This window comes from Tenrec ecaudatus, chromosome 17, assembly GCF_050624435.1.
Source record: "Tenrec ecaudatus isolate mTenEca1 chromosome 17, mTenEca1.hap1, whole genome shotgun sequence".
NCBI classification, from domain to species: Eukaryota; Metazoa; Chordata; class Mammalia; order Afrosoricida; family Tenrecidae; genus Tenrec; species Tenrec ecaudatus.
The window spans coordinates 80,306,084-80,334,049 of record NC_134546.1 but is presented as its reverse complement, the minus strand read 5'-3'; the positions used below and the strand labels follow the sequence as shown (position 1 = coordinate 80,334,049).

Here is a 27,966-nt window from a genome sequence, read left to right as displayed (position 1 = left end):
ATGCATAATAGCTGTCTTAACTCCCTTTAAGGCCATTGTGGCTACCATAGAAGGATAGTGTTCAATAGTTTTTGAAGGTGAGGAGTGAGCATGGATCCACAACAAAGGTCCAGTCTGCCACAATACCGCAGTAGGCGCGCAGGCAGTTTTTAGAATGCACAGCTGAAAAGGAGATTTTATATCTATTCTATCCAACCGCGCTTCAGAAATGGCTTTTTCAACCTGTTCTAATACTTTTTGAGCTTGAGGAGTGATTTTTTGAGGAGAAGTAATGTGGCTTTCTCCTTCCAAGATATTGAACAATGGCTTAAGGTCAGCAGTGGATACCTTTAAATATGGGCAGAGCCAATTGATATCTCCTAGCAACTTTTGAAAATCATTTAATGTCTTTAACTGATCCTTACATATAGTCAATTTTTGAGGCGTTATATGACATGGACTTATTGTGGCTCCTAAAAACTGTCCAATTGAAGATTGTTGAACCTTATCTGATGCTATTGCTAACTGATGGGATTCTAATTCCTTAACTACCTCACTGTATCCCTGCTGCACATCTAGCTCCTCTTCTCCAGTTATTAATATATCATCCATGTAATGGTAAATTTTTAACTGACCCAATTTTTCTCTGACAGGTGCTAGGGCGTGATAATTGTTCTACATTCTTTAGTACATTGCTCAAAAACTAATTGCTCAATGAGAGGCATAGCTGTATCTTGATCTCCAAAAATTTTTCCTGCTGCCTCCAACATTCGTGCCACAAAATCTGAAAAAGGTTCAGTAGGTCCCTGTACAATTTTTGTTAAGTTGCCCCTAACCTCTCCTTTATTAGGTAAAGTTCTCCATGCCTTGCTTGCAGCAGAATTTATTTGCTGATATACTTGCAATGGATATGCTGTCTGATTATTAACCCATCTTCTTTGGCCTGTAAGCATTTCAAAATCCCATGCTGGCTGTCCTGCTGCAGCATTTTCTCTAGCCTGAGCTGTTAATAAATCCTGCCATAAAGATTTCCATTCCAGGTACTGTCCTGTAGTCAATACTGCTTTTGTTACAAATGTCCAATCGGCAGGAGTCATAACTTGACTCGTAAGCCTTTCAATTAAAGATTGAGTATAATTTGCACTTACTCCATAAGCTCTTACAGCTTCAGCTAAGTCTTTTACTTGCTTGTGTTCTACGGGTGTATGATAACAAGCGTTATTCTGATCCTCAAATACTGGATACATTTGTTGAATTTTTCTACAGATATTGGTTGGGCAAAAGGTATAGCCACACCCTTTTTGCTTTTCTTCCTTATAAGGAGGTGGTGCTGATGGGCTCACAGCTGACTTCCGCTGAGCACTATACCGCCCTCTTTCGGCCGCTTTTAGTGCATCATGCCGACCTTCCTCATAGCAAGCAGCTATCTCCTCTAACTGCTCCTCCTCCTCCTCTGATATTTCCAAGAGTTCTAGTTCTCGCCACGGATTTAAAGACTCCGAATGGCGGGCACAGTCTAGTTCTCGCCACGGATATAACGGCTCCGAATGGCGGGTACGGTTCTTCTTCTGTTGATCAACTTCCTCCCCTAATTCTACCTGCGCAGTTTCTTCTGTTTGGGCATGCCTTTCCTGAGCCTCTTTGGACTCGCCCCGAGCCTCTTTGGACTCGTCCCGTTCTGTTTCTGACATGCTTTCCTGAACGTCCTCCAAAGCCTGCTGTCCCTGCTGTAATGACTGTCTACACTCTTTATCCTCAATACATGCTTTTATTAACTTCCAGATGGGTCTAGTTCCCTGTTTCAATTTCCCTTCTTTTGCAGCTCGGTCTACATCCCAGCCCAGTTTGTTCCAACTCGCCAAAGTTAGAGAACCTGTAGATACAAACCACGGTGCTATCTCATCCACATTTGTTACAAACTTACGCAGCGTCGGCTCTGAAATTTTTAATCCTCTCTTCCTTAATAAAGCATCAAGCGCTGTAACCATGGTGTTTATTGCTACGTTCCCCATATTCCCTACTTATGTAGACAAGAATTTAACACACAGGTTCACACGGTTTTATTTGCAAGATAAGAAGCAGCAGGCTGTCCGCCATTGAAACCGAAAGTGAAAGTATTAGAATGCATACAACAGTTTGCAGCTCCAGCAATCGTTCAGGCTCATGTCTCTCAGAACTTACCTCTATAATTCCGTGTGGTTCTGAATCCTCCCTGGTGGGGGGTCTCCGCTCGTGCCTTAGATGATCGTAAATTCCCGGGTTCTTGGCACCAGTTCTCAACCTTCCTAAGGCCACAACTTTTTAATACAGTTCCTCGTGCTGTGGTGATACCCAAACATAAAATTATTTTCGTTGCTATTTCTTAACTGTCATTTCGCAACTGTTATGAATCAGGTGAACCCTATGAAAGGGTCATTCGACTCCTAAAGGGTTTGTGACCCACAGGTTGAGAACCACTGGTCAAGATGCAGGTGGAATAAACCCGGAGTGGTTTGGGTGAAGTGCTGTGCGAGGTGTTCTTAGGAAACACGTGGAAGCTCTAGGAAAACCTTGCACACACAGACACACATGCACCCATGCAAACACATGAAACTATTAGCAAACAAGAATGTCAAATGTACGCAGAGAGAATTCAAAAGCCAAGTGAAGTAAGAGACCATGAATGATATTTAATATAAAATAAGGGCTCACCCAAAACCCAGAGCTTAGCATCATGATCTGTGTGTTTGTTGCCTTATAAAATGTAATATTTGATGACACCTTTTTTCTCTTAATCTCATTTATCAAACAAGGTTTGTTCATCAGTAAATGAACTCTTGTCAACCTTTATTGTGCATTGTTCAACCAGAACCACCCCTTAAATTTTATAAATTCTATCTCTCTCTTTCTCTCTCTCCCATCTCTTTCTTTCTCTTTTCTGTGTGGACTGCTTACCTTTTTTCACGTTTGTAATTTATGAATGCCAAGAGTACACTACACCATCATTGCAGGGCATAATTGTCAATGGAAGCAAATCAATTAATTATAAAGATTTTTAAGCTCAATTATATCTTTTTAGTTATATGTATCTTATTTGGAGATATTAGAATGAATGGGATTAACAATGAATGGTAAAAACTTTTATCACCATTATTTGGAAAACTGCCCGGGAACACAGAGAAGAATATAAGGTTAACATCAGCTTGAGGTATAATGTCACGTAGCTGGAGAGTACATTACCAGAGAACCATACTGGTGATACATGGTGTGGAGTGAGCATGGTCTGACCCCCACCTCCCTCCACAGTGGGGTGAACCAATAAGGGAACAGAACAGGTCTGCAACGGGAGCCAAGACGAGCCTTAAAGCCCCTGAGGAGCTGCAAAAATAGACTTCAGGCTAGGAGGAGCAGTTTCCAGAAACCCCCAGGACTCGTGGGAAGATAGTCATAAAGGTCAGCAGACAGACCTGGGATTATGTATGCTTTAATGTTTGGGGTTTTATTTTTGCCTCGTTTTCCCTACCTTTTTAATTCAATCTTTTATTTTTGTTTTGTCTAGGTTTTTGTTGTTTTGTCTACCCATATAGGCATTCGAAGCAACTGGAACAATGGTTCTAGAGGGCCTTTGGGGAGAAGGAAGTGGAGAGAGGTAGTGATGATCAAACAATTCCATAGATAGGGGAACAACTATGGAATTATATGAACGACGAGGAGGACTTAGACATCCTAGGGTGCTAAAGCAATAGCAATTTAGTTGAGAGGCATTACTAAGAGGCACAAAAGTAGAGAGTGTGATGGTAGGAGTGGAGGAATGTAAAATGAAATTCAGAAAAGATCTAGGAAGCAAAGCTATGGATAGAGGTATAAACATATGGGTATATACACATAAATATATTAATTCACAAAATAGAGGTATTGGATTATATACATATATTTGTATGGCCATACATTGAGGAAGTGGATGGACTTTGGATTTCTACTATAAAACAACACTTTCTTCTAACAACTTGCCATTTTACTGCATTTGTATTTAAACTCAAGTTAATGGGTAAAAACATAACAATGGTTGAGAGAGAACACTTAGTAACACATTCTATGAGACCAGTAATATTCTGATACCAGTTTCAAATAATGCTACTTCCAAAAAACTGTAGACCAATATTGATAATGGAGCTACATGAAAAATTTAATTTTTAAATATTAGAAACTGAGTCAGACAACTTTTGTTCAACACTTTCCTGATTCCCTTCTTCCCCATCAGCTAAATCCTGTCCTTGATCTTACTTACATGACTGGTTAGCCGTGCACGGGGTGAGTTCAGTTCCGGACATGAAAGTGACCAAAGGCCATTTCCTTGAGGGTCTCTTTTGTGAGTCTGAGTTTGGGTCCATATTTTTTCCCCACTCTCTCCAGGACTTTCTAATGGGATCCTTTTGGAGCACTTGGTAACGGTGGCTGGGCACATCTCTTTGTGCTGATCAGTCACTAACTTTAGGTGAGCAACCCAATGGGAAGTAGCTTGTATAACCGAGGGAAACTTTTGGACTCTAGTTGCATGCTATAGTGGGTGGGGTGGATCTACAATGAATGAACAAACCCCCAATTGAGAATAGGGTATAAGTTGGGCTGCTAACTTTAAGAATAGCACTTTGGAACCACCTATAACACCACAGGAGAACAAATGAGCGTTCTACTCCAACAAAGATTTTCATTCTTGGAAACTCACCAGGGAAGTTCTCCCCTGTCCTATAGTATCTATCTGAGTCTGCATTGACTTGATGACAATTAGGTTTTTATGGTGGGGTAGGGGAAAGGAAATTAAAGATTTATCCATGGAAACAGAAAACTCACATAAAAGTAGGTGTGTTAGGTATATAGTTTCATTTAAACTTGTTAAATAAGTCTAGGGGTGGAGGCTAGCCTGTTAATCAGGTCACAACCTGATGATGCATCCTGGGGGCATGACCTTCTCATATAGAGTCTGCAAACTTCTACTCTTTCCCTGGAGCTAGGCTACCCTCTCTTTCTGCTTCACCTTCCTACTATTGAGTCACTTGGAGAGCTGAAAGAGCCACATGGAAACCCACACCAGCCCTAAATGCTTTTACCATAATTTGATACACAACATTTTTCACTCACAGGCCTATGGTCTTCCTTCATTCCTCATCATTGCATGTGCTGTGTGAATCTGAAGAAGAAATTATGGACCAGTATCAGACATAAGGGCTAATTTCGGACTTATATGGTTGATCTGGATCGTGGTGTAACATGTTCTTGTTACCTATTAGTCATTGCTGTAAATCTCTTTCTTACACATATTTGAATGACACTGGATTTGATTCTCTAGTCAACCCAGTCTAACACAACAGGTATTTCCAGAGAAGTCGCCCTTTAGTTGGAAAATCTAGACTGCTTCCCAAGATCTCTTGATAAGATGGCTCCATCAGAACTTGGAACATAAATCAGTTTTATTCAGAAAATATTGGCTGATAAGTGATGTTTTTGGATTCCTGATAAATCAGGTGACTGTTTTCTGTTCATTCTGGGGAGCTATCTGACCATATTGGGAAATGTAACACAGTGTTACAATTCTCCTATCTCCATTTTCAGCCAGCAAGTTTGGAATATGACTTGAACTTTCATAAAGAAATTCCCAAGTATAACAGGCATAAAAGAAGCACAATCCTTTTGGATTCAAGTTAGTCTGGAAATACTTCACTTTGATCTTTCCCATAAACACTTGTTCTGAGAGTCCTGGCAGCCAAGAGTTCCTTGCAGGAAACAAATTTAAATTTAAGATAACTCAACTTGGAAAAGCCTTCCCCACGGTCCATAGACTTGACCTCTTGGACCGATTGAATCACAAGGGATTTTAAATTAAATTAGCAGAGTGCATGAATCATAATAAGCATCATAGTAGAACATAACTCTCATGTTTAACTGTCCCCATAGCTTCCTGACGAAATCAAACTAGAAGATAGTACAAATTCCAACTCTAAGGACAGGCAAGTTTAACAACCATTCTCTATTCTACGTTCTTCCATACCCTTTTCAGTGCTCCTGCTTAATTTTTATTTTTAAATTTTGTTAAACTGACATATAACTTACCTAGATGTGCATGCTAGCTACTTCTCTTTTCCTGAAAATCAGTCACACACTACAGTGCTTTAGGTCGCAGTATAATTCGTTACCACAAGGTTTAGCAAGGGCCTTAGTTATTGCTTCACCCCCATTAACACCTTGCAGGATTGGATTGTTGGGTGTTTCCATGTAGTTAGGAGGATACACATCCAGGGAATCTGATCACAGGCTTACACACCCAACGTACATGATTTTATTTCACCCACGTGACCCACGCACTGTGTCTGCTATGAGGGAAAGTACTGCTGCCTTGGCCTTTGTTATCTGAGTCTCAGCCACAGCTGTGGGCACTCTGGTGCGGACCACCTCTCCTTGGCCCCTCCCTCAGCCCCACCCCAGGCCAGCCAGGCCCCACCCACCCCATCACCAGGCACCTGTGTTGCTGCCTCAGCAGAAATGGGCGGGGAAGAGCTTCCTTGAGAGGAAGTGAAGGCAGAGATCCTACTCCTCCCTGACCCTGCCAGCTCCTCCCACCCCAGGACACACTCAGAAAGGGCCAGAAGTGGAGGTGTCTTAGCTGAAACTATATCTCAGAGCAAAAAAGCCACTGTCCCATTCTCTGCTCGCGGTGCCAGAGAAGCGCCCACAACCTGAGCAGCCCTTTAGTGGCCCTCCCAGGTGGGAGGCACTGGGCTACGGAACATGTATGTGGGCGGAGGCCATTTTAGTCCAACTGACTAGGGTGCAAGCGCCCTTTCTCTCTCCCCAGGAACCCTACCAGCACTTCTCTTGGTGAGAGGTGGGCCGGTGTCCCTGAGGGCGGTCCTATTTCCCCGCTTTCGGGTTGGTTGGGGTTCATTGTGGGAGTCCCTGTTGGAGAAAAGGGATCCCACCTGGGGTTTTGGGCTTCAGGGTTACCTGATTCTCTCTATGCGGGTCTCCTAAGCCCCCTCCCTTGTTTCTTTCCACACAGGGACTACTCCTCCCCTAGACTCCTTGCTCCTCCTCAGCTCAAAGGTGAGCCCCGGGGTCTTGTTCTGCTGACCTCCCTCTGGACCCGACCAGAATCTGTTCTAAGGGCAAGATCACTTGCTGGTCCGTGACAGAAACGTCTTCGTTGGCTTTAAAATATTGATAGTGGCCTTTTTTCTTACTCCATGTTTATATTTTTATCTATATCTTACTGTTTTTTTTCCTTTCCACTAAAATTTGTTTCAGTTTGTTATGGTTTCTGATGTTTTTCTCAGTTTGTGAAACACAGGAGTGGATGACTACAGATAAGAAATGATGGGAGGGTTTGTAGGGGATGTCTAGTTGGGGTGGGTGGGTGGTGTCTGAGTTAGGGAAGGGAGGAGATTTGGGGAGCAAACAATGAAGGAAGGAGGGAACTGAGCACTAGAATTAATGGTGATGACAGGAGTCATTTGAAGGCGATTTAATTATGGTGGGAAAAAAGACAATGTTCAGTTGATTGTTGTTCGAATTATACAATTCTTCTTGAGATGTTTGAATTGTTGAATTGTGGGATATGTGCATTAAGTGCCCCAAAAGGTATTAAAAAAAAGAAGATCTCCATCATGAAAACTATCGAACTAAATAAAGAATGCATGAGTCAAAAACCAAAGTGAAACAAGCAAACCAAAAACTAGGTAGTGCCAACGTGTTTGACTTCTTTCTCTGGAATGAAAACGGAAGTGGCCCTGAAACGGGCCCTTGGGTTTTGAACGTTGTGAGGATGAAGGACAATTTACTTGGAGCTAGAGTAGTGGGCAATGGCCTTGGTGCCCTCGGCCATGGCGCGCTTGCCCAGCTGTCCCGGTAGTATCAGGTACACAGCCGTCTGAATATCCCAGGCGGTAATGGTTGAGCAGTTTGGAATATGGAGTTTAGATGATGTGGGTGTTGTACACGAAGGTGTCATTGTTCAACAAGTTCACGATGCCCATGACCCTGGATGCTCGAGTCCACGTGGACTTACTTGAGCACCTTGTGCACATACACAGAATAAGCCTCCTTCCTCCGCTGACATTTCTTGCTGTGCTTCCACTGAGCCATAGCTGCAGCCTATTGGGGCCCCTCCCTGGGGCAGGAACTTAGCGGGGTCAGCTGGGTTGTTTGACTGGGATGGTACACCTGCCTGGAAAAGTTAACGCAGGTGTCCTAAGGCGAGCTCAGGGAGGACAGAAACTCTTGTGGAGAGGCAGGGAAAAAGCTAGCTTGATCTTGTTTTTCAGTACGAATACAGACCATGAAAGCGGAGCCTCGTGATCCTTCTGACCTTTTGACTTTTAAGCAGGAGGTGTCAGAAAAGTTACCACAGGGATAAGTGGAATGTGGTGCCCAATCATTCACAACGACTGTCTGATGTCTCCCACCGCCCTCTTCTTTGCTGTCTATCCCCCAGGGAGGAGGCTATATGTAGATTCTTGTAATCAGTTGCCCCTTTCTACCTCACATTCCCTCCACCCTCCAGGCATTGCCACTCTCACCACTGGTCCTAAAGGAGTCATTTGTCCTGGATTTCCTGTGTTTCCAGTTGCTATCTGTACCAATGTACATCCTTTGGTCTAGCCAGATTTGTAAGGTAGAATTGGCCTATCCAGATTTTTAAGGTAGATCATGATAGTGAGAGGGGAGAAGCATTTAAGAACCAGAGGAAAGTTATATGTTTCATCGTTGCTGCCCTGCACCCTGACTGGCTCTTCTCCTCCCCACAATCCTTCAGTAAGAGGGTGTCCGGTTGGCTACCGATGGGCTTTGAGCGTCCCCTCTGCACTCACCCACATTAACAATGATATGATTTTTGTTTCTTGATGCATGATACCTGATCCCTTCGACAGCTCATGGTCACACAGGCTGATATGTTTCTCCCATGTGGGCTTTGTTGCTTCTGAACTAGATGGCCACTTGTCTATCTTCGAGCCTTTAAGGCCCCAGATGCTATATCTTTTGATAGCCGGGCAAGATCAGCTTTCTTCACCACATTTGCTTATGCACACGTTTGTCTTCATTGATCATATCAGGAAATGTGAACACACTGATAGGATTTTTAGTTCTTTGATGTCTGATAACTGGTCCCTTTTGCACCTCTTGTTCAGACTGGCTAGTGTACTTGTTCCATGTGGGCTGATATGTCTCAGCTAGATGGCCACTTGTTTATCTTCAAGCCTTTAAGACCCCAGATGCTATATCTTTTGATAATAAGGTACCATTAGCTTTCTTCCTCAAGGTAATATCTTTTCAGCACTGTAAAAAGGTGTTGTTCCCCTGATACATCCAATGCAATGTAGCTGTTGATCTCTTGACTGTTACTATCACCATTCAGGGTGTTTTTTTTGGGGGGGTGGGTATTCATAAACTAACCTTTCCTGGAAGGAGTTAAAATTACTCAAGCTTAGATTAAGAATGTTGATCAAGGTAGGATTCAGATAATGACTGGGGTCGGGAGGAGGAAGCATTTAGGAATGAGAGGAACGTTGTTTTTTTCATCGTTGCTACATCGAACCCTGACTGGTTCATCTCCTCCCCAAGACCCTTCTGTAAGGGATGTCCAGTGGCCTACAAAAAGGCTTGCAGGTCTAGCTAGACCAGGGGATGTACACTGGTAGAGGTGGGAACTGGAAACACAGGTAATCCAGGGTGGATGATCCTCTCATGGCCAATGGTGTGATTGGCAATACTGCGAGGGCACAGAGAGGATGGGTTGGAAAGGGGGAAGCAATTTCAAGTATCTACATGTGACCTCCTACCTCGGGGACAGACAACACAAAAGGGGGTGAAGGGAGACGTGGGACAGAGGAAGATATGACAAAATAATAATTTATAAATTATCAATGGTTTATGAGGGAGTGGGGAGTGGTGAGGGAGGGGAAAATGAGGACCTGATGCCAGGGGCTTGGGTGGAGAGCAAATTTTTTGAGAATGATGAGGGCAATGAATGTACAAATGTGCTTTACACAATGGATGGATGTACGGATTGTGATAAGAGTTGTATGAACCCCTAATAAAGTGATTTTTTTAAAAGAAAGAATGTTGATCAAGTAGGTCCAAATTTGTTCTTTAACCAGCCTGCCTCAGAGCTCTGCAATTGAAATGTGGACTTAAGACCTAGGGGAATGGTGAACCCTATATTCCAGATGTTTATGGTGACTGGGCATGACAGAGTCAAAAATAAATTGTGCATTTTTCTACTAGCCTGACTTGCATACTAGTTTTATAGGGGCACAAACATACACCCCTGTCAAATAACTGCCACTTCACAACTTCCTGACTAAGAAATTCACTAGGGGTTGAAAAGGGCAGTGTCAATGACATCAAACCAGGATATCCAACTAGACACTTCAGGCTAATGTTTCCCTACTTTCTCACAGCTTAGCCTCTTCCCGTCACATTCAGTTTGTGTTCCTACCCCTCCAGGCTCCTGGTCGAGCAAGTTTCACAAGTGGTGCCAAGATACTAGCTTTCTATCTCTCCTCAGAAGTCAAAAACTATGGGTGAGATGTGGGGGTTAGTCCGGTAATCAGGAAAAGGGATTACTAAAATGAAATGTAAAGGGGAAGAAATTGTTGGTAGAAAGGTACACAGATAGTAGCACCGAAAGCATTGGTCATACCTCATAATTCTGTAAAATTTTAAAGTACATTGTAAATGTTTTTATAGCAATAAAACTAGCATAAGAATATTGTAGCAATGAGTTTATTGACTTGGCTTGAAAACAGATTCTTCCTGAAAATTCACCTATTTTGATGACAAATTAAAGTGTGCGGGTTCCTCTTCGAAGTCAACCATCTTAAACCTAGGTCAAGACTCAACTTAAGCATTGAACTCCCAAGGCTATACAGTAATCCAAGGTCATAATTGCCTTTCAGGAACATCTGGAATCCATTCATCCTCTGAGACTAGGAAATACCTGCTTCCATTACATGAATGTCAATGAAGGGGACCTGACAAAGAGAAGAATGGACTTTATTAGCATAGCGTGGGCCCTGTCTTTACAACAAATACCTCTGTTTGGATACTAATCTTCAGCTCAGGGGCTGAGGGTGGTCTCTCTTAAGGCAAGAAGTTCAGGCCAACACTCTGACATACCTAAGTGATCACTCCTCTTCTGTTTCATGTTGCAGATTGGCCACACATAACAAAATACAGTCCAGTCTAGGGAGCCAGAAACGTGGGACTGCTGTCTTGCACACTTAAGCATCACAAGGATTTGAACTTCTGGATGGCTGTGAACCAAATCCATTCACCTGACTCCAAATTTCCTAATGTCTCTGCTTGCTATTTAGAAAGTGCATTGATTTGACTTCCCGAAGCTGTACTACAAAATGGTGAGTACTAGGTAAACCTATGGTATTTTCATTATACAGAGTAAGGTCAGATAAGAATCCCTGGAAACCTAAGGTTAGATTATAAGGTAAAAGTGTGATGGGTGGGGGACAAGGGATGGAGCTGTATGAAGCAGTCTATTGCTATCAAATGCATATGTGGTTCCAAGCACTGGATAACTATGATGATCTTCCTTATGTGCCTTGAGGCTTGTTTTATAAGGTATCAGCATCCCAGTTTGGGCCTTGGTTTTTTGAAATATGCAATAAACTTCCTGAGTAAGTCTAGATATAAAGGTCTACCAAAGGATATGAATTCTTAGGGCATTCAAAGTCACTATTGCTTCTTCACTACTGTTTTCTTTATTCCATCAGGCAGTGAAATATTTTCTTTAGATTTTTAGAGATGGTAGATTTGGCTCTTACACTGTTGGACATATCTTCTCATGGCCTCATCAAAAGAATGAGTCTGAATGAAATGTGTCCATTTGGTCAATAAGTGGGAATTCCTATTCTTTACATTTATTTATGGTGATAGAAAGCCCTGTAAAAACATTCCTCACTGGTAATGCCCCTTTGTACAACAGAATGAAATCCTGCCTAGGAGTGCAGTGTCTTTACCTTGCCTTACATAATTAACACCATTATTGTGCTATTATTAAAAACACAGCCACTGAAGGTGGTTCTATTTTTCTTGACTGTTTTCAAAAATCAAACAATTGTGTCTCTTTCTTCAGAGGATCCCATTCATAACATGTCCCATGTATTGAGGATGGTACCTCATCAGCTTTGCTTTTTAATAACATTTGTTCTGTACTTATTCCTAGAGACCAAAATCAAAAAATACAAACTCCCTGCCAAATAAGTCATTCCAACACAGAGTAGCTTTAAAGTTGTGGGTAGAGCTTCCCCAGAGGTTTCTTGCACTGTAACTTGTATGGGCATAGAAACTTTGTCTTTCTCCAGTGAAATGACTGATACTTTCAAAGGACTGACCCAGCAGTTAGCTCACTGTACTACCATTACTCCATTATCCAAGATAGATTTATTTATTTTTCTTGCTGTCTGTGGTATACTCAATATTCTGCACCAATATAGTAAAATTCACATGAATTATTTTACATTTTTTCTGATTCATTGCCCTTTTGAAAACATCATGGATTGAGCCAAGCTCACCTTAGTCCTAAAATGGCACCTTTGCTTTCTGCACTTTAAGTAGGCCCTTGGCAGAAGATTGCCCAATTAAAAAGGTGCTTTGAGTTCTTGATTGCTGGTTCCAAGGATAATGATTATGGATTCAGTAATATATAAACCTTGATTTCAAATCATGCTCAAACTCTGCTGGGGTTGCTGGTTAATTCAATTGTGTGTGTTGTTATAATGATGCTCAATGTTATAATCTTTGATCTTCATTAGTTATTTCTTCACATTCTCCTCACTTTCGACCAGAAAGATCCATTTCTACTTCACAGCTTTTTAAGGTGATTGTCTTCTATCCATATGTTTAATGTTTCAGATGCATTTTTTTTCAAAAATATATTAAATATAGACCGTGCATTTCCTAATTTTAAAATATGCGGCATCCCATTTTCTTTTTGAATAGCTTCCTTTTTTCCCTACTGTAACAATTACCATAAAGACAAGAAGACAGGGGAATATTGTTATGATATTCTCTTAATTCAATCTTTTACTGGAACCATTAGATATCACCCATAATATCAGAAGTTCTAATTCCAGAAGTTATTTTCAATCTATTTGAGTTCCAAGCAGTTCTGTTGATCTAGTATTGCAGCTGTATTTTGTATTAGTTTCAGCAGAATTTTGCATGTGTGTCATAAAATATTGTTTGAAAAAATTCATGTCTATTTACCTATCTCCTTTTTGTTGAATGCACAACAATATGGATAACCACCAGTCTATGGACAAATACTTGTTTTCCAAATTTGAGAGCATAGACCATTTCAAGATTTGCATGTGTTTGATTAAACATATTCATTGGTATTCCGTCAATTACTCAAGACACGTTTATCTGGAATACTTCAGAGCACATTTGAATTATGTATTGACGTCTTTCAGTTGTTAATCATATGCTATTTCATGAAGTGGTTAATGGGAAGCAAAAAAAACCCCAAAATTGGCAAACTAATAAGATGCCAGTCTTGCAGTATTTCTTAATTGTTATATTTCAATATTCACTTATTTTATATATATATATATATATATATATATATATATATATATATATATATATATATATATATATATATATATATATATTAATAGAGAGAGAGAGATCATTGTGGAAGGTTTTTCACCTCTTCTCCATAAATATACCCCTACCCATCTCTCACATACCTACATACCACAGAGAGAGATAAGGAGAGAAATAGAAAGAGAGAGATGTTATGGAATATGTTGTTTATAGTGGAGAATTGCTGAAATTTTATAAACCCTTAAAGTTATGTTGTAGCCTGGATTTGAGAAGTCCATGTGGCAATGATAAGCTTACTATTTTAAAAACATGAGACTTTACACAGTGTGTAGGAAAAAATGGAAGTAAAGGTAATGTATGATTTCACAAAAATATTGAAGGTTCTTCATATTGATAAGTCTATGGGATGAGATGAAACTTTTGGAGTAGTGAATATGTATGGCTAGGGAGTTAGAATAATAGGCAAACCCTACGGTAGACCTTATAAAACCCATAACCATGTATCAAATCACAATATAAAGAAAATTTCTCAGGATTATATGCCTCATTTTTCTGTTCACACATATTTGACTACTTATTCCTCAAATGAAGGAGATCCTATGGGTTAATTTAGGATTCAATGACTGTTGAGAATATGGCTGTGGATTTTAACCCAGAAGAATGGGCATTGCTGGATGATTCTCAGAAGCAACTCTACAGAGATGTGATGGTGGAGACCTTCACAAACTTAGCTATAGTTGCTAAGAAAAGCTTCATTATTCCAAATTAATTCCCTATTTGCCAAATATACCCTGTTGTTGCCCTGTCAATGGGCAAAGGGATAGGGGGAATACCTCGTTAAATATGACAATTCAGTTAATTTTCTCTCTGGGACAGTTATATTGTAGGTTTCCCATGATCACAAAATTTTATGTATTACAGTCTACCCAACAAGTATTTCAATTACTACCAGTATTACCCCTTGGTGAACAGGTATCTGTGGAACTTTAAAACTCAGTTCCGGAATATAAACTGACAAACGTGAATCATAATAGAGTGTTATCTAATATAGCGCCAGAAGAAGAGTCTCGATGATTAAAAGATATTCAAAGCCTCATCTTTCTCCTGCTAAGCTGGGTTGATATCAAACTGCTGATGTTGCAGTCCGCGGCACAATATGTACCATCTATGTCACAGGGCCTTACTGTGTTAACTAAACATTTCAGGGAAAAGGTTGTTTTGCAAATAATTCATGCCTGCAAATAATTCAGAGATCTTGATAATCAAAGTATTTAATCAGTGTCAGGAAAATGTTCACTAGACTTTCTATTCTTTTTTATTCAATTTATTTAGTGCCAATTTATTTCACACACCCTATACTATTTCTGACATGTATAAGACAATATTATGCTGTGAGTGCAATGATGGAACACTCTAAATACATTTTCCACTTTTTAAAGCACCTTTGTTCTTTTAGCTGATGGAGGGCAAATGGGAAAAGAGGCCAGGTTTTGAGCATTCATATTGCAAGAAAAAGACCCACACGTGTTCAGACCTGGTAAGATTGTTCTCCTGTGGACAAGTTCGTTCTCTCTCTCTCTCTCTCTCTCTCTCTCTCTCTCTCTCTCTCTCTCTCTCTCTCTCTTTCTCTCTCTCACGCACACACACATCCTCTTGGATTGTTACTTGGATGTGAGCCCCATACTTCACAACTTGCATATGATGAGATTTTGGAGTTTCATGAAAGACTCTCCAAAAGACGACAGGAGATGGTCAAGATCATAGTCGACCTTGAAGGTGGGTCTTTCATCTAAAATAATTAAAGCTGCAAACACGGCCTAATGTGCAGTGATTCCCTTGATGTGGTAAGTCATGCCATTGTCAGGGCTGGTGTACTCGAAGAAGTGAGCGAGATGTCGACTTCAGTGAAGGTCACGTAAGCCTGGTGGTAGACACAGGGGTGCAGGAAATAGGCCAGAGGCATCCTTCACTTCATCAGGGTTCGGCTGGTCCTGGAAGTCTTCACCTATGATTCCCACCACTGGGAAGAGCACCATGTTTTCATTAACAACGGTCCACACCAGGCAGCTGACCGCCTCCACTTGATGAGGACGCAGCCCCACTTCCTCCTCCGCCTCCCGCAGAGCGGTGGCAGTGTTATCCACATAGTCTGGCTCCTGCTTTCCTCCTGGGAATCAAGCTTCTCCAGGGGAACTTCTCAGCTTCTCTGACCGGAGGGTGAGTAGCAGATGGAATTTTCCATCTTTCACCAACAGAGGGATAAGTTTGGAGCATTTGTTCGGCAGCAGGTGAGGATATTTGTTGTCGATGTCAAACTTCCGTAAGCGGGACTTGGCCTCATCTATCAAGCGGGATCTGACTGGCTCCGGGGGAGGATAGGCTGGAGACATGAGTCCCCACCAAGTTGGCTTCCTGACTGAAGTCACCCTCCGCTAGACTTTCTTTTTATCTGTCTTGGGCACATTGTTGGTAAAACCTATTTTGTTCTCTCAGAGTAGTAAGAGAAATGCTGCGGGAGAGTGCAGAACAGTCATCCAGGCCCACTGTGTCAAGAAAGCATTGCACACATTCCGCTGTTATGGAAGAAACTGCATTTGATACATTTGTTAGAAAAAGTATCATTTAAGTAGGAAGACAATTCTGCATGCCTGCCCTTGATTATTTGTTACTTGTAGGGTTAATAAACCTATGTTCATGAAGGATTAAAGAAAAAGAAAATCCATCAAATTATTAATGTTATATCTGCCTTGTGGCCACTTCTTTTTAAATTTGATTTTCGTATTACAAGTTATGGTACATGTGATACTGTTCCTTTTAATCTTAAGGTTGAATTTACTTGCCAATTACTTTTGGAGCATTGCCAAAATATTGAAAGAACCAAACGTGACAACGTATTTCTGGTTCCACAGTTACCTGTTGCCTTTGTATAATGCTTTGCTTTTTGTTTTCATGCTGTGAACTTCAGCTCATTTCTGCTTCTTAAATGTACATGATTAGGAGAGGGATGATAGCAGACCAGGTGAGCCACACACTCTAAGGGCTCATTTGAAAAAGGTGGGTTTGTTTTCCAGGTACCTGAGTGGAAAGAGTCTGGTGAGTGAAAGATCCCCCTGGTACAGATGTGTACCCCCAACCCATGCATTTGTTCTGAGCCAGGGCCTCGGTGAGTCAGGATTCCATTCTTGGGACATCTCAGGTCATCAGGCCTCCTCCACCTTGGCAGAGACCAGCTGTAGCCTCACTCCACCCCCACACCTGGACAACACATCTAGAGTAGCTTGGCTGCTCTGCAGAGACACGCAGCTGTGGCGGGAACCCCTACAGCAGCTGCCTACTCATGGGACCCCACTAGGAGAGAAGTTTGTCTTGCCCACAGTTTCCCTCTCTCCATGTGGCAGCGATCTGCCCTTGAGCTGGGGTCCCTCCCTCCATTCACCCAGGGCCCTTAAGTCACCTGCATTCTTCCAGTGACTGCCTGGGCAACCTCCGCAGTGGATGATTCACCCCATTGCTGCCTCAAACCTCTCCACCAGCACCCCATTTGCCCTCCCATCAGCCTAACTGTCTCTCCACTCCCTGCTTGGGAAGCACTTCCCACAGGTATGAGCCCACGGCTGGAGGCAATCTCACTTCTGCCTACTGCACTGCTTTTCCAGGGGAGCCACTGCAGGCTGCCTCCCAGCACTGCAGAACCTTGTGCCTGTGTCCTGGAGCACTAAGCCTGCCTCACCTCAGCACATTCCTCCCAGTACAGTGGGCTGCCACCATAGACCGGACCCTGTGCCAGAGCCAGCCCTTTCTGCCCTGGTGCACCATAGGGTATCCAGTACCAACCGCTGGGAGTGCGAAACCTGCCAATCAAGGCGTGTTCCTCTGAGCCCGGACCCTGAACTCTTCACAGTGCCGGCCAAACAGTGACTGCTCCTGCCTATTTAGAAAGGTAGCTACATGGCCTTGTGTTCCCACCGGAGACAACTTTGTCTGCCCCTGTGCACTGTGGGGTTTGCAGTGCCAGCAGCTGGGAACTCTGAGCCTGCCTGCTCTGGCGCTCTCCTCCCAGTGTGGAGGGCGGGCGCCATTGCCCTCTGTGTCCTGTTGGAGCCACTGCTGCCCTTTCAGGCTAGCTCCACATTGCTGTGGATCCTGTGCTGTTCACAGTGACTGTAGCTCAAAAGACCACTGTTCCCTCCTCCTAGGGAGCCTAGGACAAGGCTTTGGGGTCCCCACAAGAGCCATCTGTCCACTCTCAGCATTGGGGTGCCCTGCTTTTAAGCCTGCCCGCCCAGCCCTTGTAGCCAGAATAGGAGGCAGGTGTTCCAGCTGGGATCTCGCTCTGCACCCTGTGTGGTCCCAGCCCTTTCATGCCTTCATAGGAGGTGGGCACTGTGGCCAGCATCTCTCTCAGAAGGGGCAGAGTAGGAATGAGGACCCAAAGCAGTGAGTCACATCTTCAATGGAAAGACACCTACTGAATACTGAATAGAGACTCTGGATTCAAATGTAGGCCTGTGCTTCCTCCAGGCAACAGGGCCTCAGCATTTGGAGAATGACCATGGACACTGTTTTAAATGCCCTTTACCCAAGTGACGCTGGCACATCTGATATGTCAGCATCCCCAAATTCAGTCTCTCCATTTATGCTCTGGACACAGCACTCTAATTGCTGTTTACCCAAACTCACAGATTGAGCTTAATGGAAAATTGTTTATATTATTGACAATTAAGAAGTAGCAACTCAAAACAAGCGTTTTAAAGCTAATTTCAAACAGCGGTTCCCTTTTCATTACTCTTTTTCATATCCTAGGTCTCAAAAATGGTCCAGGGTTAAATGGGTCTCCCTCACTCATTTTCTGCTTGGTTATAACCACTATATTATATCACAACTAACAAAATTTAAGCCAAATTCACCTGGACTTCTCTGAGCCAGATGCTGTTGAGGGAATAAGTAACTGCTTTGACAGAAAGAGCCATACATTTTATCAATATCCAGATATTTAAACACAGTCATATTTGTGTGTGTCATTTAGATATTGCGGGCTTGGTTCTTTTATCACACGTAGGCTGGAATGGCATCACTTGATACTGGTCTTTCCAGCAAAGTGCATTCTTATGCCATCTGCTGCTGGGGGATGTCTGGCCACCTTGAATCCCAGAGTATGTGTATCTGCCTACTACTCCAGGTCACCTTCATCTCTAAATTAGATGATCATGACTGTGTCAGATAAGTTCATGACAGAGATCATGAAATCAGAAGTGTAAATCTAGTGACAGGATGCCTCTGAATCGAATGCTCTTATAAGCATTCTACAAATACTCTTTTTTTCTCAATTACATTAATGAATTTATTTTAATCATTTTATTGGAGGCTAATACAACTCTTATAGCAATCCATACATCCATTCATTGTGTTGATCACATTTGTACATTTGTTGCCATTATCATTCTCAAAACAATTGCTTTTTGTTTGAGCCCTTGGTATCAGCTCCTCATTTTATTCCTTCCCCTCTCTCATGAACGCTTAATAATTTGTAAATTATAATTATTTAGTCATATCGTACACTGTGCGATGTCTCCTTTCACCTACTTTAGTGTTGTCAGTCACCAGGAAGGAGGTGACACGTAGATCCTTGTATTCCTTTCTATCCCACCTTCCTTCCACTCTCCCAGTATTGCTACTCTAAACACTAGTCCTGAAGGGATCATCTGTCCTGGATTCCCTGTGTTTCTAATTCATATCTTTACCAGTGTATATCTTCTGGTCTAGCCAGATTTGTAAGGTAGAATTGGAATCATGATAGTGGGGGTGGGGGAGTAGGGGAAGGAAGCATTTAGGAACTAGAGAAAAGTTGTATGTTTCATCGTTACTACACTGCACCCAGACTGGCTCATCTCCTCCCTACGACCCTTCCATAAGGGGATGTCCAATTGCCCACAGATAGGCTTTGGGTCTCCACTCCGCACTCCCCCTCATTCATAATGATATGATTTTTTGTTCTGATGATGCCTGATAACTGATCCCTTCAACACCTAGTAATAACACAGGATTGTGTGCTTCTGGCTTGTGGGCTTTGTTGCTTCTGAGCTAGATGGCAGCTTGTTTACTTTCAAGCCTTCAAGAGCCTAGATGCTGTATCTTGTGATAGATGGGCACCATCATCTTTCTTCACCACTTTTGCTTATGCACCCATTTGTCTTCACTGATCATACTGGGAAGGTAAGCACATAATGGTATGATTTTTTTGTTCTTTGATGTCTCATAACTGATCCCTTCAGCACTTCATGATCACATAGGTTGGGGTGCTTCTCACATTGGGCTTTGTTACTTCTGAGTTTAATGGCTGATTGTTTACCTTCAAGTCTTTAAGACCGTGGATGCTATATCTTTTGATAGTCGGGCTCTATCAAATTTCTTCACCATATTTGCTGCTTATTCACCTGCTTTGTCTTCAGTGGTCATGTCAAGAAGTGAGCATCACAGAATGCCAGTTTAACCGAACATAGTATTCTTCCATTGAGGAAGTACTTGAGTGGAGGCCCAATGTCAATCTGCTACTTTAATACTAAACCTATAAATGTATGCACATAGATCTATTTCCCTATCCTCATATAAAATATATTTACATATATATGTGCCTTTATTTAGACCTCTAGAAATGCCCTTTGCCTTCTAGCTCTTTCCTCTATTTTCTTTGACTTTCCTCCTGTCCCACTATCATGCTCAGCCTTCATTTGGGTTTCAATAATTCCTATCAGCCTCATTACCTTTAACCATGCCTTACCAGGCCTCCAACACCCTCCTAACCACCAATTTGGATTACATTGTTGTTCTCTTGAACCTGGATTTGTTAACCCCACTACCTTTACCCCCCCACCTCCCTGTCTTCCATGTCCCCCCCGGAACTGTCAGTCTCATTGTTTTCTCCACCAGATGGTTCATCCAGCCTATCTTATTTAGACAGACCTGTGGACATAATAACATGCACAAAAACAAGACAGAGCAAAACAAAGCAACAAAACAAAACAACAACAAAAAGCCAATGACAAAACAACAACAACAAGGGAAAGCCTGTGGTTTGTTCAAGGAGTGTTTGTTGTCCTTTAGGAATGTTTTCTGGTCAAGTCTGATGGGGTGCCAAGCCCTGGCCCCAAAGTTTGTTTTTGGTATTCCCTGGGCACTTTGTTTCTCTGTTCCCCTTGCTGTTCTGTTGCACGCCCTTAGTGTTTTGCCTCCGTTTGTTGGGGAATCAGATCGGGTGAAATTCCCACATGGTGTCTCCAGTGTTGTCCTTTGTAGTGCTATGAGTCAGTGCAGGATGTCGTGTCTCATAGGGGGCCAGACATATGGTCTTCTCTAGGGATTGACTGCTCTGAGCGGGAGTATTGTCCTCCAGTCCTGGTGGGCCAGGATGTGCTCCACTATCTCTCTTCCTCCCCTTTCATTTGCTCCTGTGTTCTCTGCTCAGACATGTCCTTCTCCCTGAGCTGCAACTTCATTGCTCTTCACTGAAATAAATTCCTCTGGGGCTACAAATATTCTTAATAAACTGTAAAGTTCTCCCTGCACTATGGAAATCAACACCTTGAGCTTTACTCTCAATGGCATGGATTTCTTTCCCACTGCCCCAAGCCACAGGGTGATATTTGGTCTGTCATTTAATCCAGTTGCTCTTAATACTTTCCAATTTGGAATTTGTAGAGTAATATGGGCCCAATGAAAGGGCAATCATATTTATTCCACTTTTCTACTATTGTAGAAAAATCATGTGTAATTCTTTAGAGCATAAAATTACAACTACTTGGTTTTTTCATGACTGTGATTAAGACATCATGTGAAGAAGAAGGTCTGTCTCATCCCTGTCCACATGCAGTTTCTCCTTGAGAATCTAATGGGTGAGTGACGATGGTACTCTCATACATTCACCTCTCTTGCTACTTGAGGCGGTAGGATGAGAGCTAAGCTGTAGCTAAAGCCAAAATCTTGTTCCAGCTCACCTGAACCACCGCTGTTTCTCCTGAGTATCCTCCCACTGTAGCTGCTGTACGCCTTGAGAAAGCCAAGGAACAAAATGAAAGTTAGTTTAAATTAGGTACATAATTTAAATTATATATATTGCATTTAAACTATACTGCATGCACAAATTTCGGTGTTTAAATCGTTTCTCAAATTGGCCTTCCTGTTCTCTGAAGCGCCAACTTGCAATAGAAGCTGATGGACTATTATGAAATGCCACATACCAGAAGATTTCCAAAGAATTAGGCTAAGTGTGCGTGCCTGCGTATATATACTCTCTATGCATTTATAATCTACTTAAAATGATAGAACTATTGACATCAGGGAAATGATTAGTTGTTGAACTATGTGACCTAAATTCACCATCTTGGGCTGTGAGCATGGGAGTCATAAGCAGATAGTTTTATCTCCGCAGGTCTATAAATTCTATATAAAAAAAACTGGGGACCCTATTCCTGTAAAACATATGTAAACAAAACAAATCATCTTCACCTTTACTGCTATGGAAATTCTTAGGATTACAAAACAGATTTGTTACTTCTTGAAACCTATGGTGTATTCACTAATCTTTGCCTATACTACCATTCAAATATACATTATAAGTTTTCATTGGTCTTTTAAAATTCATTGTCAAGATTTCTTATCCATATTAGGTGATAGAGAATGACATGGCTGGGGTATGCCATACTGTAGTCCCAACAATGACATTAAAATATTTAAAGAGGATTTTTCTTTCTTTCTTTATTTTTTTAAAACAATTTATTAGGGGCTCATACAACTCTTACCACAGTCCATACATATAAATACATCAATTGTAAAAAGCACATCTGTACATTATTTGCCCTAATCGTTTTCTTCTTTTCCTCCTCTTTTCTTTTGTTACATTTTACTAGGGACTCAAAAAACTCTTAGCACAATCCATACATATACATACATCAATTGTATAAAGCACATCCATACATTCTCTGCCCCAATCATTCTCAAAGAATTTGCTCTCCATTTAAGCCCTTTGCATCAGGTCCTCTTTTTTTTCCCCCCTCCCTCCCTACTCCCCTCTACCCTCATGTGCCCTTGGTAATTTATACATCGTTATTTTGTCATATCTTGCCCTATCCGGAGTCTCACTTCTCCCCCTTCTCTGCCGTCCCTCGGATCATGGTAGTTGGGGGGAGGAAGCATCCAGGATCTGGGCGAAAGCTGTGTTCTTCATCGGTACTACCTCACACCCTAATTAACCCATCTCCTCTCCTAAACCCCTCTATGAGGGGATCTTCATTGGCCGACACTTGGGACTTGGGTCTCCACTCTACACTTCCCTATTCATTCAATATGGTACACACACACACACACACACACACACACACATATTGCATGATGCCTTATACCTGGTCCCTTTGGCACCTTGTGATCGCACTGGCTGGTGTGCTTCTTCCATGTGGGCCTTTTTGCTTCTGAGCTAGATGGCTGTTTGTTCACCTTCAAGCCTTTAAGACCCCAGACACTATTTCTTTTGATAGCTGGGCACCATCAGCTTTCTTCACCACATTTGCTTATGTACCCATTTGTCTTCAGTGATCCTATCATGGAGGTGTGCAGCCAATGATATGATTTTTTGTTCTTTGATGCCTGATAACTGATCCCTTCGGGACCACTCGATCACACAGGCTGGTGTGTTCTTCCATGTGGACTTTGTTGCTTCTGAGTTAGATGGCCGCTTGTTTATCTTCAAGCCTTTAAGACTCCAGTCACTATCTTTAAAGAGGATTTTTTAGAAATTCATTTTACCATGTAATTATTGGCTGCTTCTTGTTTTGATATTTACTTATGTGAAATGAATTCCTTGACTTCACTATTTTCTTGTTTTTTCATTATATATATATATATATATATATATATATATATATATATATATATATATATATTTAGTGAGGGTGAATCGGGACTTTTTTTGCGTTTATTTTTTAAGTGTGTTTTTTAGTCCGAGTGAGATATGGGTCAGGCAAAGAGCAAGGATACAGAGTATGGTATCACACTTTACCACCTCTTGAAGAAACAATATGTAAGGGTAACCTTTCATGATATTTTTTATTGAACCACTTGAGAGGAATAAAGATTTCTTTATAATGAAATATAAACCACACTGAAGGCTGTAATCATTTGTATCCATTAGTAAGTGCTCAATATCTCTTCACTTTCAGTCAGCATATTGGTCTCATCTGTGTGTCATATTAATTGGACTGCTAACTGAAAAACTGTCCGTGTGAATTAATCCAGTTTTTCTGTTCTCTTCCCACCAAGATTTACAGTCACCAAACCTTGTAGAGCATGGCTATGAGTCAGAATAAACTCAATGACATTTGATTATGGGCTCTATGAAAGACACTTCTAAGAAATATAAAGCAAAAATCATGGAAAGGGTATGTTTGTAGAAACCTATCGCGATAATGGCCTTATATACAAAGTATGAACCAAGTCCTTAAACTCAATAAATAAAAGTGACAGGAGACTAATTGGACTAATTGGTTTTAGGTACTATTTTTAATGTTGAGGCTATTTGGTTGCTGTGATGATTACCTATCATTTATAATCTTTGTAATGTTCTTGATTCCCCTAATCTATAACATTATGGTGCACACTTGTTTTTCTCTGTTAAGGCATACGTGATAGATAGATAGATTGACAGATTGAGAGACAGAGAGATTGCTTGTATTAGGCGTGGTTGTCTAGAGAATTAAACCAGTCACTCAAATATGTGTAAGAAATAGCTTTATATGAAGAAGTAATTACATATTGACAAAAACATCCCAGCCCAGTCCAACTCAAGTCCATGAGCCCGATACTACTCCATAGTTCCTCTTTAGACTCATGCTGCCAAATGCAATGATGCCAAATGCAGGAATATCACATGATCATAGGCACAAACTCTTGTGAATCCAATGTCTCTACAGCATAATGATGAAGACACAGAGTTGAGGGTTGGGTGGGGTTCCAATGTTCCTCCTTATGAGAAAACCATGCCCACAAAGAGGTACCATCAGTCTGTGACCTAAGTGACAGGCTAGATTTCACTATATTATATATTTTCAGTCTGACATGAAATTATGTAACTACCATACTGATAGTGATAGATAGATGATCATAGATAGAGAGATATGACAGATATTGATAAGGATAAATATTTTAACAGTTTTATTAGTATGTCATACAATTCAATAATTCAACCATGTCAAGAAGAGTTGTGAAGTTATCACGACTTTCAATTTTAGAACATTTTCTTCTTCTTTGTACCCATTATTATTCATGAAATTAAGTTTTGTAATTGTAGCAAAATATACACAACAAAATATTCTCCAATTACACAACTTCTACATGTATAATTCAGTGCCATTAATTAAACGTTTCATGTTGTACAACGATTATTGATATCCTTTTCCAAATTAATCCACCACCATTAACATAAACTCAATGATCCCTAAGCAACAGTGCTTTCTCCTTCAACCACGGTAATCATTGGTCAAGTTTGGTTTCTTTCTGTTTGTTTTAGTAGCAGTACTCTTCATACAGTATTCAAATATCACACGCTTCTATGTAGAGTTAAATTGCTTTTAAAATGAGTTGCATAGACATCATCACAATCATTGCTAGTTCTTCCCCCCTCCTGCACTTACTGTATGCTCCCCCAATTCCCTCACTGTCCCCGCCTCCCCTTCACACATCCCCACTAAACCATTGCATTACTCATTGTCTCTATGCATCTAATCCTGTGCTTCACAATCTGGGAAACCCAACAGAAACCAAAACAAACCGGCAAGAAGAAAATAATAAGAAAATAAAGATAAAAATAAAGAATAAGGGGTAATAAAAATAAATAATAAGAAAGAAAATACCACCAACAATATCTTAAAAGCAAAAAAAAAAATCTTAAAAGCCAGAGAAGAAATTACTGTAGTGGAAAAAGTGAGGAATACTTGAATCTACAACAAATTCATGTTGAGTCAAGAGAGAAGTTAACTGAACAAGTATCATACTATGGTTTGCTTTACCATAATCAAGATTACAATGATCTCTGGCTGATAGTAAAGCTGTTCTAGTCCCTTTCCTGTGTTTAAAGAGGATACGCCAGAGGATTACTCTCACTAGATGGTTTTCAGATGGATTTTTGATCCCCACTGTCCTACATACTTTCCTATAAATTGTTTTTTTAATTTTTGTTTTGTTTTTCACAATTAAACTTTGCTATTTTTTTCTTTATCATATTTGGATTTTGTTATCTTTGCATCACACATGTGCTTCATCCATGTGGACTTAGTTGACACCTCACTTAGATTAATGATTGTTTGAATACAAGCCTTTAAGACCGCAGACACTATTCCAATTGATACCTGGGTGCCATGTGCTTTCTTCACCACACTGTGCTGTAGCTCCCTTACCTTCAGTGTTTGTTTCATTAAGGTCAGTATTGAGCAGGCCCTGTTATCAGAACTAACTGTTCTTGGATTGGGAATAGAGTTAAGTGGGAGCCTATAATCCATCTTCTCTGGTTTACTTTGGTGGTCATGACAAAAACAAAGACCACCACCAACAACAACAACAGCAACAACAAAAAGGCGTAAAACAAAGCCCCCTCAGATGTGATTGCATTGATAGCATCAATAATTTATCCAATGACATAGAATTTAAGATACTGTTGATATGAGGGGTTTATTCAAGTATATAACTTTGAGTTGTAATCCACGAGTTGTTGCTTTGTACAGATAGATTTCTTAATTGAATGAGCTCTACTTACACTGAGCATGGTTCTTGGTGTTATGGGAAATTTACTTTTATCAATCGTTACAAGTGCAGGTACTTGCCTATCAGATTAAAACTGGTCATATTATTGTAAGCAACATATTGAGGTATTAAATATTTGGTGGTTCTCGGTGCCACTTCATTGGACACCCACTAAGAATTTGTTGCCACCCAAGGTCCAATGAACACCATTTCCACAGTTTTTGGGTGGACACACTTTGCCTCCTCTGCGATAAAAATAGTTCAATCCTTAGTCAAGGGTACAGGTAGATTGGGGATTTGGCTCAGTGCATTCAGGAGGGCTCCTACTCTGAGTCCTCCTGGTGTGGCCCTTACAGGCCAACATCTGCAGTCATCATAGTGTTTACTCCATAGCATAGTTCATCCAGGGTTGGGTAGAAACATTATTAGTGACAACCCTGGAACATAAAATCAGGTTTATTGACCACTCAGGTTCCCAACAATTATTGTTTAGCATCCATCACGAAGTGAGGTTGCTCCTCCTCATTTACCAACGATACCCAGCAACAAAAATATCAACCCCTCCTTCAAATGTAGTTGCCCCCTTCCTCTGATCTTACTTTGATGTTCCGGTAAGGTTCTCCCTTCATTCCTGTGGGGGGCCTGTTCATTTGTCAGAGCCTTCTCTCACTGTTGTATAGCATCAACTATATGGTCTTTCCCCTTTCTCCCCTTCTTGACAGAGTGACCCAGACGATGTGAGATCTCCTGTTTGAGGTGATTCTTGATGAAGTGCACACATGGCTGGTAGGTAACTTTCTTCACTAAGTTTAGGAATTGATCTCTAAGATATTTTGAATTGGGGTTTCTCCTTATATTACTGGGTTCATACAACATTTGTTCTTTTGTGATTGATTAACCCCACTCAGCATAATTGTTTCCAGATCCTTCCTTGTCCTTGCAATATTTTGATTTTTGTTGTTGTTTTTAGGAATGCTTTGTATTCCGTTATGTGTACACACCATAGTTTCTTAATTCATGTTTCCACTATGGGATATTTGTCTGCTTCCAGTTTTTGCTATTGTGAATTGTGCTGCTTTGAATATGGGAGAGCATACAATTACGCATATTGTATCTCATTTCGTTGGGGTATATACTTAATAGTAGTATTGATGGGGCATATGGAATTTCCGTTCCCAGTTGTGTATGTACTGCCATATCATTTTCCATAGTGCTTTATTTACTAGTACACTATGGTGAATCTTAGTTCCAACCTCTATACATCTTCTCCAGCATTTGTTGTTTCCTGTGGGTTTTGTTTTGTTGTTGTTTAATTGGGATATTATTATGGGTATAAAGTGGTATCTTGTTGAGGTTTTAATTTGCATCTTCCTGATGACTAGTTATCACAACCATTTTTTGTGTTTGTTAGCATCTGTACTTCATTTTGGAGAAATGTCTGCTTATGTCTTTCCCCCACTTCTTAGTTAGTTTGTTATTTTCGTATTGAGCTGTTGTAGAGTTCTGTACATTTTGAAGATTAGATCTTTGTGTGATATGATGTTGGTAATCCCCTACCCCCATGCCAGTTTGTGTGCGCTCATTTTAATCTGCTGATAAAATATTTCA

The 27,966-nt window shown here is 41.0% G+C and overlaps 1 pseudogene; it reads right to left on the bottom strand.

Moving 5' to 3' along the window:
• Positions 1 to 15,260: 15,260 nt before the first annotated feature.
• Positions 15,261 to 15,965, bottom strand: LOC142430537 (peroxisomal coenzyme A diphosphatase NUDT7 pseudogene; annotated as a pseudogene).
• Between the last annotated feature and the right edge of the window lie 12,001 nt (positions 15,966 to 27,966).